Source organism: Haliaeetus albicilla, chromosome 7 (assembly GCF_947461875.1).
Source record: "Haliaeetus albicilla chromosome 7, bHalAlb1.1, whole genome shotgun sequence".
Taxonomy (NCBI): Eukaryota; Metazoa; Chordata; class Aves; order Accipitriformes; family Accipitridae; genus Haliaeetus; species Haliaeetus albicilla.
This window is the reverse complement of record NC_091489.1, coordinates 6,813,512-6,829,383: the sequence shown is the minus strand read 5'-3', so window position 1 is coordinate 6,829,383 and position 15,872 is coordinate 6,813,512. Positions and strand designations below refer to the sequence as shown.

Sequence of the window (15,872 nt, the reverse complement as noted above, 5' to 3'; positions counted from 1 at the left end):
AAGACAGTGACTGGTGGTCAATCACACATGGATGCTCTTTGGTGCCTTGTGTTCCCCCAGCAAGGAGCAGCTTTCTTCAGGCCCAGGAACTCTACAGCCTCACAAGTGCCACAACCCAACTCTGGTCTGGAAAGGTGCCATGTGAGAGGAGATATCCCCAGCTCTGGGAAGACATGGCAGTGACAGTGGGACCTGATTCTGCAATCAGCAGCATCCGTGACCTGTCCCTGAACGGCACAGGGCACACACCAGTGCAACCGTAGGACACATGTCGGAGTGCCTTCCCCCAGGCACCAAGTTCCTTCAGCATTCCCAGAGCCCTGAGGCTGAAGTGGCCCTTGTGCTCTGTGCGGCACCCCTGCTCCCTACATGCAGGCCAAGGCCTTCCCACAGCTGCAGACTCTGGGACCCTGTGGTGTGGGGGTTTGCCCTCACACAGACCTCACACACCACCAACACCACAGGACCAGCACAGGGGACAGAGTGATTCCTACGTGGGGTGAGGACGGGGGGCAGCTGTCCCCAGGCTGGGTTCTGTGGGAGGCAGTGCTGAATTAGGTGGTAACACAGGGACAATGAGCATCAGGACCAAGCCTACCTAGACCCAGTGCAACCATGGGTCCCAGCTCTGGCTCGGTTCCTGGCCCACCGTCTACTATGAGAGCTCTGGCCTAGCGCAGGCCTGCCCAGCTCTGCCCTATCTGTGCCTGTGTCTGGCTTGGGCTACTGTTATCCTCCTGGCCTGGCCAGGCTCCTAGATAGTCCACGGCAGTCGCTGGCTGGAGCCTTCACCTTGTCCTCTCTTGAGTCTGGCCTTGGTCTGAGCCCCAGCACTAGCTCTGACCCTGGGACTGAGACCCCCTACACATCTCTTGCCTAAATTACGGCAATGATCGGTAGATGCTTTGGGGGTAGAATTATCTCCTGTCTCAGACAGAAGTCTGAGGTGGACCAAGCTCTTGTTTGTTCTCAGCAGAGCCCTACACCAGGCAAACATTTCTAGGTGTTTACCCGAGCAACCGTCTCCCTCGGGCCCATGCTTATCCAAGACCCGTGAGCGTGGTGGTGAATACACATCCTCATAACCAGCCTGGAGAGCACCGGCTAGCACTTCTCTTGGCACACCAGCACTACACAGAGTTTTTTGACTCATGTGCTTACCCTCCAAAGAGTGCTCTCTTTCCTGAAGGCGTCATGGCCTTTTTATAACACAATGCTATGGACAGTGCTTTGCAGAGGAAGCAACTGCAGTATACCTCTCCGTGGACTGCTGTCGTGGTTTAGGCACAGCCAGCAACTAAGCATCACATGGCCACTTGCTCACTCCTCCCCCCTGGTGGGATGCAGAGGAGGTTCGGAAGCAAAAGAGAAAAACCTTGTGGGCTGAGATAAGGACAGTTTACTAGGACAACACGAGGAGAGAAGAAATAATAAAAACAATAATACCGATAGAAGAATATACGAAGCAAGCGATGCACAATGCAATTGCTCACCACCTGGAACCCCATGCCCTGTCCGTTCCTGAGCCCAGAATCCCCCCTCCCCCCGGCCAACTCCCCCAGTTTATATACTGAGCATGACATCATGTGGTACCAAATATGCTCTTGGCTAAGTCGGGCCACCTATCCTTGCTGTGTCCCCTCCCAGCTTCTTGTGAAAATTAACTCTGTTCCAGCCAAACCCAGGACACGTGTGGCTATCACAGTGTCTTTTTTCTACATCACTGTAACAACAGATTACCTTTTAAACAGGTTTTAAAACTGTATTCCAACAATCTAGTACAAAATGATCAGATGCTGATGTGTTTTGAAAAATATGAAGATAGATCTTTCCCCATGACCACAGCTACTCAAAGTATGTTTTAGAAGACCCAGACCAGCATTGCTTGCAGCAATTATCAGAAATGTATTCTGTAAATAAAACTTACAACCCAACTGCAAGGCTGAGTGTGTGCTCTTCAAGCTCAGCCCAGCCCAGCCTGTCCCACCTCACCCCATGTTTTTTAAGTGGACACTAACAGACAAAACAGTTTGAAGATTTTGTGAATACAAACCCCTCCATGGCAGAAGGGGTTGGACTAGATTACCTTTTAAAGGTCCCTTCCAACCTAAACCATGCTATGATTCCATGATTCTATGAATATTTTAGTTTCAACAGTAAACTTCATAGGGTGCTGTGTGTAGTGCTTCTCAGCCCTCCTCGGTTACTTTTAGTTGTCCCCAGAGAACCTGGTTGTGGTCCTATGACAGAAGATGGGGCATTCATCATAGGTTTCCATAAAAACATTCCAGTCTCTAGGTGTTCTCAGGCTAGATGGGCCACAAGACTGAAGGACACATTGGACTAAATCAAACAGACTGGACCCCTTAATGACATCTCCTTTGTATACAAAACTTCCCTGGTTTTCCCAGGAAGAAAAATGCTTGTGCTGCCCTACTTAACCGGGAAGAACTTGTGCATTCTTCCAATACCGTGCATGCACATTATCAGGCACTTCCTAAGCAACAAGTAGTCCTTAGGAGTCTCCAGGGACTTTTCCACTCCTCTCTTGTTTTCTTCTGGAAAAGCAGGAGCTATCTTCCTCTGTTGGGAAGGAGAGTTCTCACACTGAACTCAAAACCATAGCACTGTACCAGCTACTAGGAAGACAATTAACTCTATCCCAGCTGAAACCAGGACAGTATCCACCCCTTATTCCATACCATTGACATCATGCTTAGTTCCCATACCTTCAGTTACATCCTGGTCAATCGTCACCGCTTTTTCCTTCCTATGAGAGAGAGAGAGAGAGAGATGTATGTGTATACACACAGAGAGATATCATTCCTTTAGTTTATGGGTCATGTCCATAAAAAGTTCATTTAGTTCCCAACTCTGGGCTCCATCTGTCATGCCAGTCTTCTGGGCAGAAGGGACGGCATAAAGTCCTCTTAGTTGGCAGAGCAGGATTGGGCTTCAGTGTGGCGTGACGAGCAGGTGACATTGGATGCAGCAGGAGGATGGTGTGCACCGTTGGACTGTTGCATACTGGAGTCAGTTCTGGTTCCATCACTACTGCGCTCTGCTCAGTTTTCATGTTGCTCAAAGTCCTGTCCAACCTGACCTTGAAAAATTCCAAGGATGGGGCGTCCACAATGTCTCTGGGCAACCTGTTCCAGAGTCTCACCACCCTAATAAAAAAAGATTTCTTCCTTATGTCCAATCTAAATCTACCCTTCTTCACTTTAAAACCATTACCCCTTCTGTCACTACAGGCCCTGTGTCCTGGTTTCAGCTGGGATAGATAATTGTCTTCCTAGTAGCTGGTACAGTGCTATGTTTTTGAGTTCGGTGTGAGAAGAATGTTGATAACACACTGATGTTTTCAGTTGTTGCTAAGTAATGTTTAGTATAAAGTCAAGGAGTTTTCAGCTTCTGATGCCCAGCCAGGGAGAAAGCTGGAGGGGCACAAGAAATTGGCACAGGACACAGCCAGGGCAGCTGACCCAAACTGGCCAACGGGGTGTTCTGTACCATGGGACATCACGTCTAGTATATAAACTGGGAGGAGTGGAGGCGGGGGGATCGCTGCTCAGGAACTAACAGGCCATCTGTTGGTGGGTGGTGAGCAATTGCATTGTGCATCACTTGCATATTCCAATCCTTTTTAGTATTTCTATTGTCATTTTATTAGTGTTACCATTATCATTATTAGTTTCTTCCTTTCTGTTCTATTAAACTGTTCTTATCCCAACCCATGAGTTTACTTCTTTTCCCGATTTCCTCCCCCATCCCACTGGGGTGGGGGGGAAGTGAGTGAGCGGCTGCCTGGTGCTTAGTTGCTGGCTGAGGTTAAACCACAACAGTCCTTTTGGTGCCTAATGTGGGGCTCGAAGGGTTGAGATAATGACAACCCTAACCAGCGCTTGTTAAAATGAATTTGTTACAAGCATTTATTACATTGGTCTAAGAGTCGCTGGTCACTATGTTGATTTATGAGTTCTTAGAGTTGTGGCACTTGTTTTTAGAGTTCTGTTATGCATCACCTCACTTGCTGTATGTAGTCCCTGTGCTGCTGCTTATCATCCGTGGGCGGTAGATTAAGGTTTTCGCTTTGATGTATTGTGCAATACTGGCTTATGGTATGATAAAATTATCGGTTGTGGGACTAATCCGGTGTTTGCACTCAGCATTGTTGTCACCTCTATACTTTGGGAGCCATCTGTGGGAAGCTATTAATACTTACACCATTCACCCTTCCTCCTCAGAGAGCCAATCTATGGGTGAGACACCTTTCTTCCCCAGTCTAGTTACAATGGCGTTTGAGAATTTTGGAAAATTTGAAAACCCCTGGGATGTTGAGACCAGTATGGTCCTATTGGTAGGAACTAGCATAATCCTGAATGTGGTTCAGCTCTTGTTTAAGGTTAAACAACTATTTTAGAAGATCACCCAGAGGGTTAGGGTCAGGGTGAGTGCCTGACATGCTCCATGGAAGCCATGGGGCGAACTTCCGCCTCCTTCAACTCCTGCTGCATTTCTGAGTGGGGACCAAAATGGACTCTCAAGTGCTCCTTCAGGACCTGGGAGTGCAGCAGGCAGCCTCTGCAGGGAAACAACCTCACTGTGTTCAACCGCCTCTTGCCCTGGAGGGGGCTGCAGTAACCGAGAAGTGCCTTCCAGGTGGTCATCTTCTACCCTTGTGGAAGATGTGTTCACGGGCCCAGCATGCTCAGAAAAACAGTTTGCATTAAGGGCCCTTGTGATCCCTGTAATCCCCTGACAGTAAGATGCCAAAAGAGGCCAACAAATTTCTCCAGAGGGCAGGTTTAGGAGGAAGAGGATTGAAACCCAGCAGTGCAGCCCACCTGCCTGGGAAGCTGACCACAAGTGAACATTGGAGCAAGTTGGGAGGAAGAGAAAAAGAAAGACACGGCACGTCCTCACACAGGGAAGCCCTTGGGTGACCAGCCAAGGATTGCAGGGCTGGGAGCAGCTGGGCCGTTCCTGTGAACGTGGCCACAGGCAACCCCACCAGCGTGCCCCAGGCCAACATCATTTGCCTGCACTGCACCCATCCGGCACCCAAACTGAGTCTTCTGCCAGCAACGTCGCATTCCTGTCCTGCAAATCCTGGAGCCTCTCGATCCCAGCACTCAGAAGAAGTCTCCATGAGGGAATGGGTATGGCATAAGCCAGGAAATGAAAAGGTGTCATCCGGGAAAACAACCACCCAGCCCACATCATTAGCTGGGATGTTTTCCGTTCTTCATGAGCACCTTAGAAAATTGTCACTTCCGTAGAAGCTCCCTCTGGGCCTGGGGCAGGTCAGGGCCACCATAAAAGCCAGCCCAGCTCCTTGCTCTCTCATCCACCTCTCTCACGTCCTTCTCCTTGGGAACCAGGTGAGTCTAAAAGCCTTTCCTCATGTTACTTTCTGCTCCTGCAGATGCATGCTCCTCAACCCTATGCTGGGTCATGGTGCTGCTTGTCATGGGAGGGGGAAGAAAGGTGAAGGTCTCACTCAGAGAGTGTCTGGGACTTGGCTGAGGAGGCTCAACTTTTAAGAGATAGTCAGACGCTCCTTTGGGCCTGGTGACACTCTGCAGTACCGTGTCTGGATAGAGCTCAGAAACCCTTTGGCCTCACTGCCCAGCTTCTACCTCCCAGCTCAGCAGGTGCCTTTGACTTTGCTGGTGGACTCATGGCAGACGGCTTCTCGCATGTACCCGTGCTGTGATTCTTCTCTACCCTCTGTCCCAGGTAAACTTCTGGACCTGAGATATGTCCTGCTACAACCAGTGCCAGCCCTGCCAGCCTTGTGGCCCGACTCCACTGGCCAACAGCTGCAATGAGCCCTGTGTCAGGCAGTGCCAGAACTCCACCGTCGTCATCCAGCCCTCTCCCGTGGTGGTGACCCTGCCCGGCCCCATCCTCAGCTCCTTCCCGCAGAACACCGTTGTGGGCTCCTCCACCTCCGCTGCCGTTGGCAGCATCCTCAGCTGTGACGGAGTGCCCATCAACTCTGGGTGCTGTGACCTCTCCTGCATCACCAGCCGCTACTGTGGCAGAAGGTGCCCCCCCTGCTAAAGCCCCTGGTGACAGCCCAGACAAGGACCACCCCAAAACCAGCAGCTGATGCTGAAGTGAGGACGGAACTCCTGGCCATTCATTTCAGAGAGGCTGAACATCCAGTGCTGCCCTTCCAAAGGAGGGCAGCGGAGGCCCTCTGAAAACATGGCCAATGTCTAAATCCCCTGCCTTCCACTACCTCCGATCTCTTTCTTGTCTTCTTTTGTTCTTCTGGGCCGTAAGATCTCCAGACCCAACCTGGGGCATCTGCTGACCCTGCTCTCTCTGCGGTGCAAGCAAACGGATGTCCTGCAGGATCTCCACCATGGGCAACGGGCGCAGACTTTCAGCAGCTGCTATTGCTCTCCCTGCACCGGCAGCCTTCTCTAGAATTGAACTCCCTTCCCTCTTCAGAGTTATTAAAGCTTTCCGCATCACAGCCTCTGCCTCCACGTACTCCTTTTCTTGGTGGACATTGTCTCGTGGTGCCAAGGACGAAAGGCATTGCCTTTGGTTGTGGGGGGAGAAGGTGAGGACGCAAGTGAACTTTTCATCATTTCCAGAGGAAGGGGAGGGTGGGAGACAGGGCCAACCTCCTACATTGCCCATCACTTCTCCAAAGCCATGGGCAGAATCACCACATAACGTGCGGTGAATATGAGGGAACCTGAGACTCATTCACCACCTTCTTCTTCCTCTCAAGCCACTGACACTGTCCTCTCCTGGAAGGGGATTTTGACCTGCAGAGCTCTGGGTGTACAGGGCAAGCGACACTGCCAGGGGAGAGCTGAGGGCCCCTTCCCCCAAGCTCAGCCTCACACAAACCAATGCCCTCTCTCCCCTGGCTTGTTGCACAGCCAAGGAAGCTTCCTGCACCAGGGTGTCTTGCACAGCACAGAGGTACAAGGCAGCGTCAGAGACCTCGACTTCCTCCAGACGGAGAAGGCTGTTTTTCCCCGTCGTGTTCAGCAACGTGGTGAAACGGCCACTCTGCCTGGGGCCAGCTGCTGCCTGATATGAGATAAGCTGTGGGGCTTGGCCTTTCCTCTGCTGGTACCAGAGCAATCCATAAAAGTTAGTGTCCTGGTAGGTGCAGGTGGTCTGGAAGGTGTCTCTCTCCTTGACTGTGACTTGTCCTTCTTGCTGGGTGACGGTGGTCTGCCCCATGGTGCCTGGAAGAAAGCAAGGGTCAGCAGCTGTGCAGGGAAAGGCTCCGAGATGCAAAACAAGAGGGGAGGCACAAGAGGGGATGCATAGTGCCAGAGGAGAAAGTTCCCTGTGTCTTGCTCTGCAGCAAGACCCCCATGGGTGGGAACAGCAAGGTGGTGAGTGTCATTGGGCAGGAGGTCTGAGACCTCAGCTCAGCATGGATCCCAGAGCACTGTAATGCCAATAACCTCCCACAGGGATGCCCCCAGAGAGAGCTGTGCTTTCACCCAGGTCTTCCATCCTCACTCGCCTGCTGCCTGGAGGCTCCAGGGAAGAGCCTGTAGTGCCTGGCCTTCCTGTGCTGGCTCCAGGACACCTCCAGCAGGGTGAGGGACGTGGGAACTCCTGTGAGAAGTTTCATCCTGCTCCCCATTCCCTGTGCTCTCAAAAGGCTCCAAGGTTAAGGGAAGGGAGGGAAAAGGAAGCCCTGGCATTGCAATCACACTGGAGGAATGGATAGCCAAGGCATGCTGCATGACATGTGCCAGCCAGGAGAGATCCTGGGACACCCTAAGAATGAGAGTGGGATAAGAGAGCTTTCATGTCGCTGCATCACCTTTCAAAAGTCCTGTGCGTCAGAAAACAGGTACTGCTGAGACAGAAAAGAGCTTCTGCAGTCATATGTCTGTGAAACGCTGGGCCCAGACAGATCAGCAGAGAGAGGCAGAGAGAGGTGGATGGTTGGCAAGAGAAAAGGAAGGGCAGGGGTCTAAGATGATCAGGAGAGGAGAGGCTGCTTCTTGGTCTCATTTTCCTTTCCCATCAGTAACTGCATCTTGAGAAAGCAGGTGCAAAACCACCCCTGTGATCTGATGTTTCCCAACATTTGCCCTTACTTCAAGAGCAGCTCCCTGCAGAGAACTGTTGAGGGGGTGAGGGTCTCCTGGGGGGAAGAGGAATCAAGCCTCCAGTCAAAGCCAGTGCTTACCTAGTGGTTGCCTCAGGAAAGCAGCGAGGATGAGATACCCGAGGTGCATGCTGAGACCAATCTTCCTGCATGTGTGAGAGAGACTCAGAAAAGCCACACGTCCCCACCAAGAGCCCTGAGAGAGCACACCTGCCGGAAATGACTCGGCAAGGGCAACAAAGAGTGAAACAGGGAAGACAAGATGCTTCTCCTTAGCACGCTTGAATTGCCCATGCTGTGGTCCTCCCTCCTCCAGCAGTGACACGTGTTGCTCCTGCAGACACCACCTTTGCTTTTCCAAGGTCAGGGCTTAAGGGGGGATAGACATGCACCTGGTGACCAAGCTCACTGGCACATCCTCCTGTGCAACATCTTGGGAGTCTCTCTTTCCCTGATGCCTCGTGCCTCCTGTTTCACCAACCTCAAGACCACGGTTGAGTTGGCCTCTCCTGGCTCCTGTATGGTGCCCCAAGCTCCTCTCAGCACACCCCAAGGCTGCAGCTCTCACAAACACAATGGTCAACAACCCCAAACCCTGCAGACACCAACCGTCCCACTCAGCCCCTCCAGGCACTGTGGACTTTCTCCCTCTCTTCAGGAGAAGATATCTCAGGAACCAACAAACGATGTTTCCAGCCACACTGCCCATCCCATCTCATAAATCTCATAAATCAGCTTCTGAAAAGCTTGTTGGGGAAAAAAAACCCACTCAAATGCAAATAAACAGTCCTTTGACTTGAGCATAACCCTTCCGTTCTCGGTTTCCTCAATACAAGTAGGATCTGCATTTGACCTCGCCTTCCTTGTAGCCTTTAACAAAGCCTTGTAGCCGCACTATTTTTACTCTTACCATAGCACAATTTAGGTTGGACAGGTCCTCTGCAGATCACCCACTCCAAGTCCCTGCTCAGAGCAGGTCTCATTAGATCAGGCTGCTCAGGGCTGTGCCTGTCATGCCTGGAAAATTTCCAAGGCCAGAGCCTGTAAAATAGCTGTGAACAGTGCATTCCAGTACTTGAGAATTTTCAGGGTCAAAAAGAAGTGAGAAATAAAAAGACCCCAGGCATGGCCTCATGAGTGACAGAGGAGAAGGATCACTTCCCCGGCTGGCTACCCTTTTAAAAAGACATCTCAGAGTGCAGTTGGTCTGATTTCCTACAAGGGCACAGCTGCTTGTGCTGCCCTGGGCTCCCAGACACCACCACTGAGGCAAGCATGCAACCTGGCCTGTTGGAAGCCCATCCAAGGAATGCCTGGAGAAGGCGTCCTTTGCCAGTTCAGGACAGGGGCCTCTGCCGTTGCAGAAACCAGGTTTTCCTCTCTGCTTCTGCAGCCCGGGAGCATGGACCTTGAACAGCTGAGTGAGCTACTAGAGCCATGCAGGCTTCCCTGGGGACCAGCTCTACAGAAACCTTTCTGGTCAGTGGACGGCTTTCAGCTTCAGCAAACCTCAGACCTTCGACCCCTTTGGGAAACATAGCAATTCTCTTTCTGACTGCCTCTGAGACATGACCCTGGCACCCCTTGAGCCCCCAGTGTGTCTGGGACACCAGGCGTGTCCAAGCTTTCATCCCACCTCTGGGACTTCGCCTGCACACCAAAAGGCTCTGCATTTGGTGTGGAGCCAAATCCTCCACAACAGCCTCATGGTCTGGGACCTATGGAGAAAGCCTGAGGGTTTCAGTCACCCCTACGTCATTGTCTCGTGTCTGTGTTGGGCTCCAACTCCTGACTCTGCGGGATGGCTTCCGAGGACCGGAAGAGATCCCGTGGTGGGAAACAATGGAGAAGCTCGGAAGAATGTGCTGCCCAGGGAGGTGGTTGAGTCACCATCCCTGGAGATATTCGAAAAGCGAGCGGACAGGGTACTTCAGGACATGGTTTAGTGGGCATGGTTAATGGTTGGACTCGATGATCTTGAAGGTCTTTTCCAACCTAAATGATTCTATGATTCTAGAAGAAGCTGGATGCCGATTGCGATGGCGATACTTGACGCCGGTGGCAGTGCTGATGCTGATGACAATGCCCGGTGGCAGGGGAAGCGCCCCGGGGCCCGCTGGGCGGGGCCGGGCGGGGCTGGGCGGGCCCGGGCGGGGCGAGGCGGTGCCGGCGGGCGGAGCGGCAGCGCCCCCTGGCGGGCCCGCCCGGGGCTGTCCCCCCGGCCCCGCCCGCGGCGGTTCGTGCCCGGCCGCAGCCCCGGCTCCTCTCCCCGTGTCTCTCAGGGCGCAGTAATACACGGCCGCGTCCCCGCGCCGGGGCCAGGCGAGCCGCAGGGCGCTGGACCGGCGGTCTGCCGCCACCGACAGCCGCCCCGGCAGGTCCGGCAGCTCTTTGGAGTCTTTAAGAGTGCTCCCGAGGAATGCGGGGCCTCGGCCCGGGAGCTGACGGTACCAGTGGATATACTCAGTGAGCTGTTTGTTGGGGTGTGAGCAGTTGATGCTGATGGCGGTGCCCTCGGTGGTCTCTGCCGACACCTCCTGCTGCACCTGGGCTCTGGTCACAGCCACTGCCGAGAAAGGAGAAGGAAAGACCAAAGATCACCAAAGATCGCGCAGCTCTGGTGGCTCTTTTCCCAGAGAAACAGTCAGGAACAGTGGCAGTGAGACAGAGCTGGACTGGAACGGATGGCGACGCGTGCCCATCAACAGGGATGGAGAGTGGTCCTGGGGCAGGTGTGTGGAGCAAGGGGAGCAGTCTGGGAGGGAATGTGAAATTGATGCATGCAGAGTTAGAATGAAAGTCGGGTGCAGGGATGAACGGATGAACGGATGGACGGATGGATGGAGAGAGGGAGAGGAGACAGGAGAGTTGGGTGTGTTGCAGCAAAGGATGAAGGGTTGAATTCAGAAGAAGAACAAATGCTGAATGCAAAGGGGACGAGAGGATGTATGCAATAACGGTGTGGTGCAGGAAAGCAAACTTGTACCTAACAGACATGAAGGAAACGGAGAGATGAGAGAGGGGTCTCGGGGTAGGAAGAGGGCTTAACGATGCTAGGTGCACGGAGAGATTGGTCAAAAGCTGGGTGCGTGGATGGATGGATGGGGAGAGGAAGAGTAGATGGGGAGACGGGTTGTTACAGTGAAGGGCAGAGGGCTACAGTCAGGGCAGTAAGACCTGCCAAATGCACGGGGGAAAGAGCAGGTGCCTGGAAAGGCAGGCGTACATGCAAGCAGGCTTGTACCCCCAGAGGTGATGGCAAAATAGGGAGAAGAGGAAGCGAGCGCTCGGAGGGTTTGGAAGGGGGACGAGGGATGGCAGAGAGGCAGGCAGGGGGAAGGACACGCTGAAGAAGGAGAGGAACAGCCCGGGCACAGCCCCCGCCCCCGTGCACCCCCGCCAGCCCCGCGCACCCAGGAGCACCGCGGCCAGCGCCGCCAGCGCCGCGCCCCGGCACCGCCGCATCCCGCCGCTCCGCCGCCCGCGCCTCGCTGCCCCCCGCCAGCCCCGGCTCTCTGCTCCGGCCGCGGCGCCTCCTCTCCGCCGCCTCCGCCAGCTCCGCCCCGGGGCTGAGCCCTGCGCCGGCGCCGCTCGGGGTCTCGCCCGGGCTGCGAGGGCGCAGGGGCTCTGCACGGGCACCACTTTGTCTCCTGGGCAATGCCCTCTCCCGCTCCTCCGGCAAGGACACCTCCCCAGCAAGAAGCAGCCCGCGCAGCGCCAGCAGCAGCCTGGCACAGCAGCAGGGCCCTGACCCAGGAGATGGACCCGCTTCCCGGAGCTGTCTCCGAGCTCAGGGGCTGCCAGCAGCAGCCACTGGTTTCCTGCGGCTGGCAGGGAGGAGGCTGAGAGCCTCCCTCCCTTCAGCTGCCTCTCTGCACTCCCGGCACAGTGCCTGAAAGTTGTGCTGTGGCCAAGGGGCTGGGAGGACACATGTGCCCATGGCCGTGCAGGGTTCGGGGCAGGGGAGAGGGGGAATCACTGAGTCAGAATCCAGGACCTCCAGAGGTCATCTACATCAACTCCCTCTTGGAACAGTTCGCATAAGATCCCGCTACTATTAGATGAGGATTGCAGCATCTCCCAGGGAAGCGCATTCCAGTTCTCATTATTTCTTTTAGCGTGTTGCTTAACTAGAACTCATTTTCCAGCAGCTGTTCATTGCCTCTAGTCCTGTGGCAGAGCACTTCCACAGTCTAGTCCATATTCTCTGTTGATTTTGAACAGGTAGTTCCTGGACCTGCTGGGAAGAATCTGGCTAACAGAGATCATTGTACCGCCTGTTCCCTGTGGTTGGCTGTCATCCCCAAACTTGCAGAGAGTGTCCTCCTTCCCTCTACTAGTGGCATTCATGAAAACAGTAAACAGTGTTGTTCCTACTGCTGATCCCTGAGAGACTCCAGTAGTAAGTGTCTGCCAGATGGGCTTTGCTCCACTGATCACAACTCTTTCACCCCAGTAGTCCAGCCAATTTTCCACTCACCTTATCATCCTCCTTCTGAACCCATTTGTCACCAATTTGGTCATAAAGGAAGTATGGGAGAATATGCCACTCCAGTTGTGGCCCACCAGTGCTGAATAAGGGGTAGCAATCACCTCTCTTGACCTCTTGGCAATACTTTTGTCTAATGTAGCCGAGGGTACCACTGGACTTCTTTGACACAAGGGCACATTGCTGGCTCATGGCCAAGCTGGTGTCTACCAGAACCCCCAGGTTTTTTTCTGCAAAGCTGCTTTCTATCTGGGTGAACCCAAGCTGCTCCAGTGCATGAAATTGTTCTTCCCCAGGGGCAGGAATTTGTACTTCCCCTTCTTGAGCTGCATGAGGTTCCTATCAGCCCATTTCTCCATCTTGGCGAGGTCCCCCTAGATGGCAGCATGACCTTCTGGCCTATCAGCCACTCCTCACAGTTTGCTATCGTCTGCAAATTTGCTGAGGATACACTCTGTCCCATCATCCAGATCATCAATGAAGATGTTAAACAGGACACCACTAGCCACTGGCCTCCAACTAGGTTTTGCACCACTGGTCACCACCCTCTGGGCCTGGCCATTCAGACAGTTTTCAATCCACCTCACTGTCTGCTCATCTAGCCCTTACATGAACAGCTTCTCTATGAGGATCTTATGGGCAACAGTGTCAAAGGCTTGTCCAGGTAGACAAGATCCACTGCTGTCCCCTCATCTCTCAGTCCAATCACTTCATCACAGAAGCTTATCAAGTTGATCAGGCTTGACTTCCCCTTGGTGAAGCCATATTGACTACTCCTGATGACTTTCTCATCCTTAACATGCCTGGATTAGGCAGGCTTTCCATGATTAGATGCTCCATCTCCTTCCCAGGGATCAAGGTGTGGCTGAAAGGCCTGTAGTTCCCTCGGTTCTCCTTCTTGAAGACACTCGTGACATTTGCTTTCCTCCAGTCCTCAGTCCCCAGTGAGGTCTTCCTTCTTGGTGAGTATGAGGTGCAGCAGAGCACCTGTCCTCATTGGCTCCATGTTCCTTTTATTCAGTACCTGTTCAGTCCAAGGTCTCAGCCCCTGCCTGACACAGCACCAGGTTGATGAGTACATTTGGCATTGGCATGGACATGAGGTGGGTGTGTGTCCCACCCCAGACACTGGTAACACTGCATTGGAAACAGATCCACTCAGGGATGGACAGCACATGGTGAGCAGGATCTCTCAGCCCTTCTCCCTGTCCATAAAGCAAACCCCATCCTTTTGAACTCCCTAGCACTGGGGAGGGCAGCTGTGTATTGGCCTGGAGAGGCAGGGAGAGGGGACTGCCAACCATGCTGAGGCGCTTCCAATATCGTTACACTGAATTAAACTACGGATCCAAACTGTTGCGAAACCATCCTTGTTGTGACCTGAAATCAGCAGTAAAACAGTGTGAGTTTTGCAGAAGCAGGGAAAGGAGAGCTGAAGATAAAAAAGATTGCATTTCGGTGCCTGTGCTGTGGGCAGTTGTCTGCCAGGTTTGTTCTGTTGTTGTTCAGCAGCACTCAGGCTCCTTCTGGCCCTGGCTGCTTTGTGGAGCTTATGGACAGAGCAGTGGAGAGTCTCCCTGCTGTGAACAGTGCATTCCCTTGTGATGAGACACACAAACACACACATGCTCGTGTGCACCATCCTGCAGTCACGCAAAATTCTGCACGCAGAAACACTTGCACAAATCCAGCGTGCAGACAAGGGAACACACGCATAAACATGACCAGCTGGGGACACCCTGGGGGTGGTCCTGGCAGGGATTCTGGGGAGCATTCTGGAGAAGGACAAGACCCTGAATGTGCTAATGGTGTTGTTTGGGTTTCCAGGGAGACTGCATAGAGGGAGGTGTATTGGGAGCTTTGAAGAAAACACTGTACTCAAGGAGTGGCAGGACTTCTGCTCTATTGTGCCTTCCACTAAAGGCTTGAGATGCCCGTACATTAGCATGAGTAGCTGCTGCAAAGAAATCTGCTGGAGTGCCCTGTGCCAGCCTGTGCTGCACGTTGGTGGGTGTTATGACAGAAATAACCTTCCAGTGTTCAAGAAGATGTGCATTTTATTTTTGTAACACAAAATAAAAGGCACCATGTCATGAGAGGAAAGCAGAAGCTCTCCCTGAACAGGCTCTGCGCAGTGTGTCTTTGGAAAATCTACCTAGGTCCATCTGATGCTGCACAAACACAGGGTTCCAGCAACTGAAGGGATGTAAGGTTTACTCGCTATGTATATTCCTCTTTTTATTCTCTCATCTTACTAGAACAGCCATTTTATTATGTCATTTGCTGTCAGGCCTTTCTTTCTGAGATCTGAAAAGGACCCTTCACCACATGGTCCCCTATGCCCTCTCCCTGGTGCAGAACAGCAGGAAGCAAAACCAGCCAGCAGAATTTTCATGGGATCATTTTTAGGTGGGATATGGTCAAACGCAGGAGCTGGGCTACTTCATGGCGACAGGGCCACAAAGAACACCAAAAGAGTGACACAGATGGACATAATTTGCCTTTACTGGACTCCTCCAGCGTGCGAGCTGAGTCCTCTGCCCACGCTGACATGTTTTGCTCTGGAAATGCTTGGGCCTCTCATCCTGTCACACAAAAGATGCCGTCACTGGGGAATGTTACGGATGCACGACTAACCAAATCCAACAGGTGTTAAAACACAGATTTATTCTTCAGCAAAAGTTAGTTAGAAGTCCGGTAACATTTTACAAAACCACAGGCTCAATGATGTGAAGAGAATTAATACTACAATGCTGACTTAAGATTCCCCAAGATTTAAAGTGATGGCTCAAAATGCGCCTATCACTCACCTAAAAGCTGAGGGCTCTCTCCCTCAAGGAGTTACCTCGGGCGGTGCCCCAACCTGAGGGGGAGTCCCCAACTGCAGACCCGCTGCTCCGAGGAGGACTGATTCCAACAGGTCCTCCAGCGGGACCCTGTTTATACCCCTGTTGAATCTGACCTGTGGTCATTTAATTCTATTGGCTAGGGGGGGTCACCTCGGTGTACCTGGCACATCTCGATTGGCCAGTTCAAATTTCAACCTGCAGCCTCCAGGGTTTCCTTCCCCTTCTCCCTTCCTGGAGAAGTTTGTTTCCTGCTGGCAGGATGGGGGGGAGGGAATGTACTGCCACACTGGCATAAAGCAGGAAATGAGAAGACAGCAATTCAGGAAGCCGAAACACAGCCCATAGCATTAGGTGAGATGTTTTGCATTCAAGATGAACTTGTCAGAAAAGAATCACCTCTGCAAGGGATGCCTCTGGCAGCCTGGGG

At 52.8% G+C, this 15,872-nt stretch overlaps 1 pseudogene; it reads left to right on the top strand.

Moving 5' to 3' along the window:
* Positions 1-5,250: 5,250 nt before the first annotated feature.
* LOC138686038 (feather keratin Cos2-3-like) lies at positions 5,251-6,069 on the top strand (annotated as a pseudogene).
* The last annotated feature ends 9,803 nt before the right edge of the window (positions 6,070-15,872 follow it).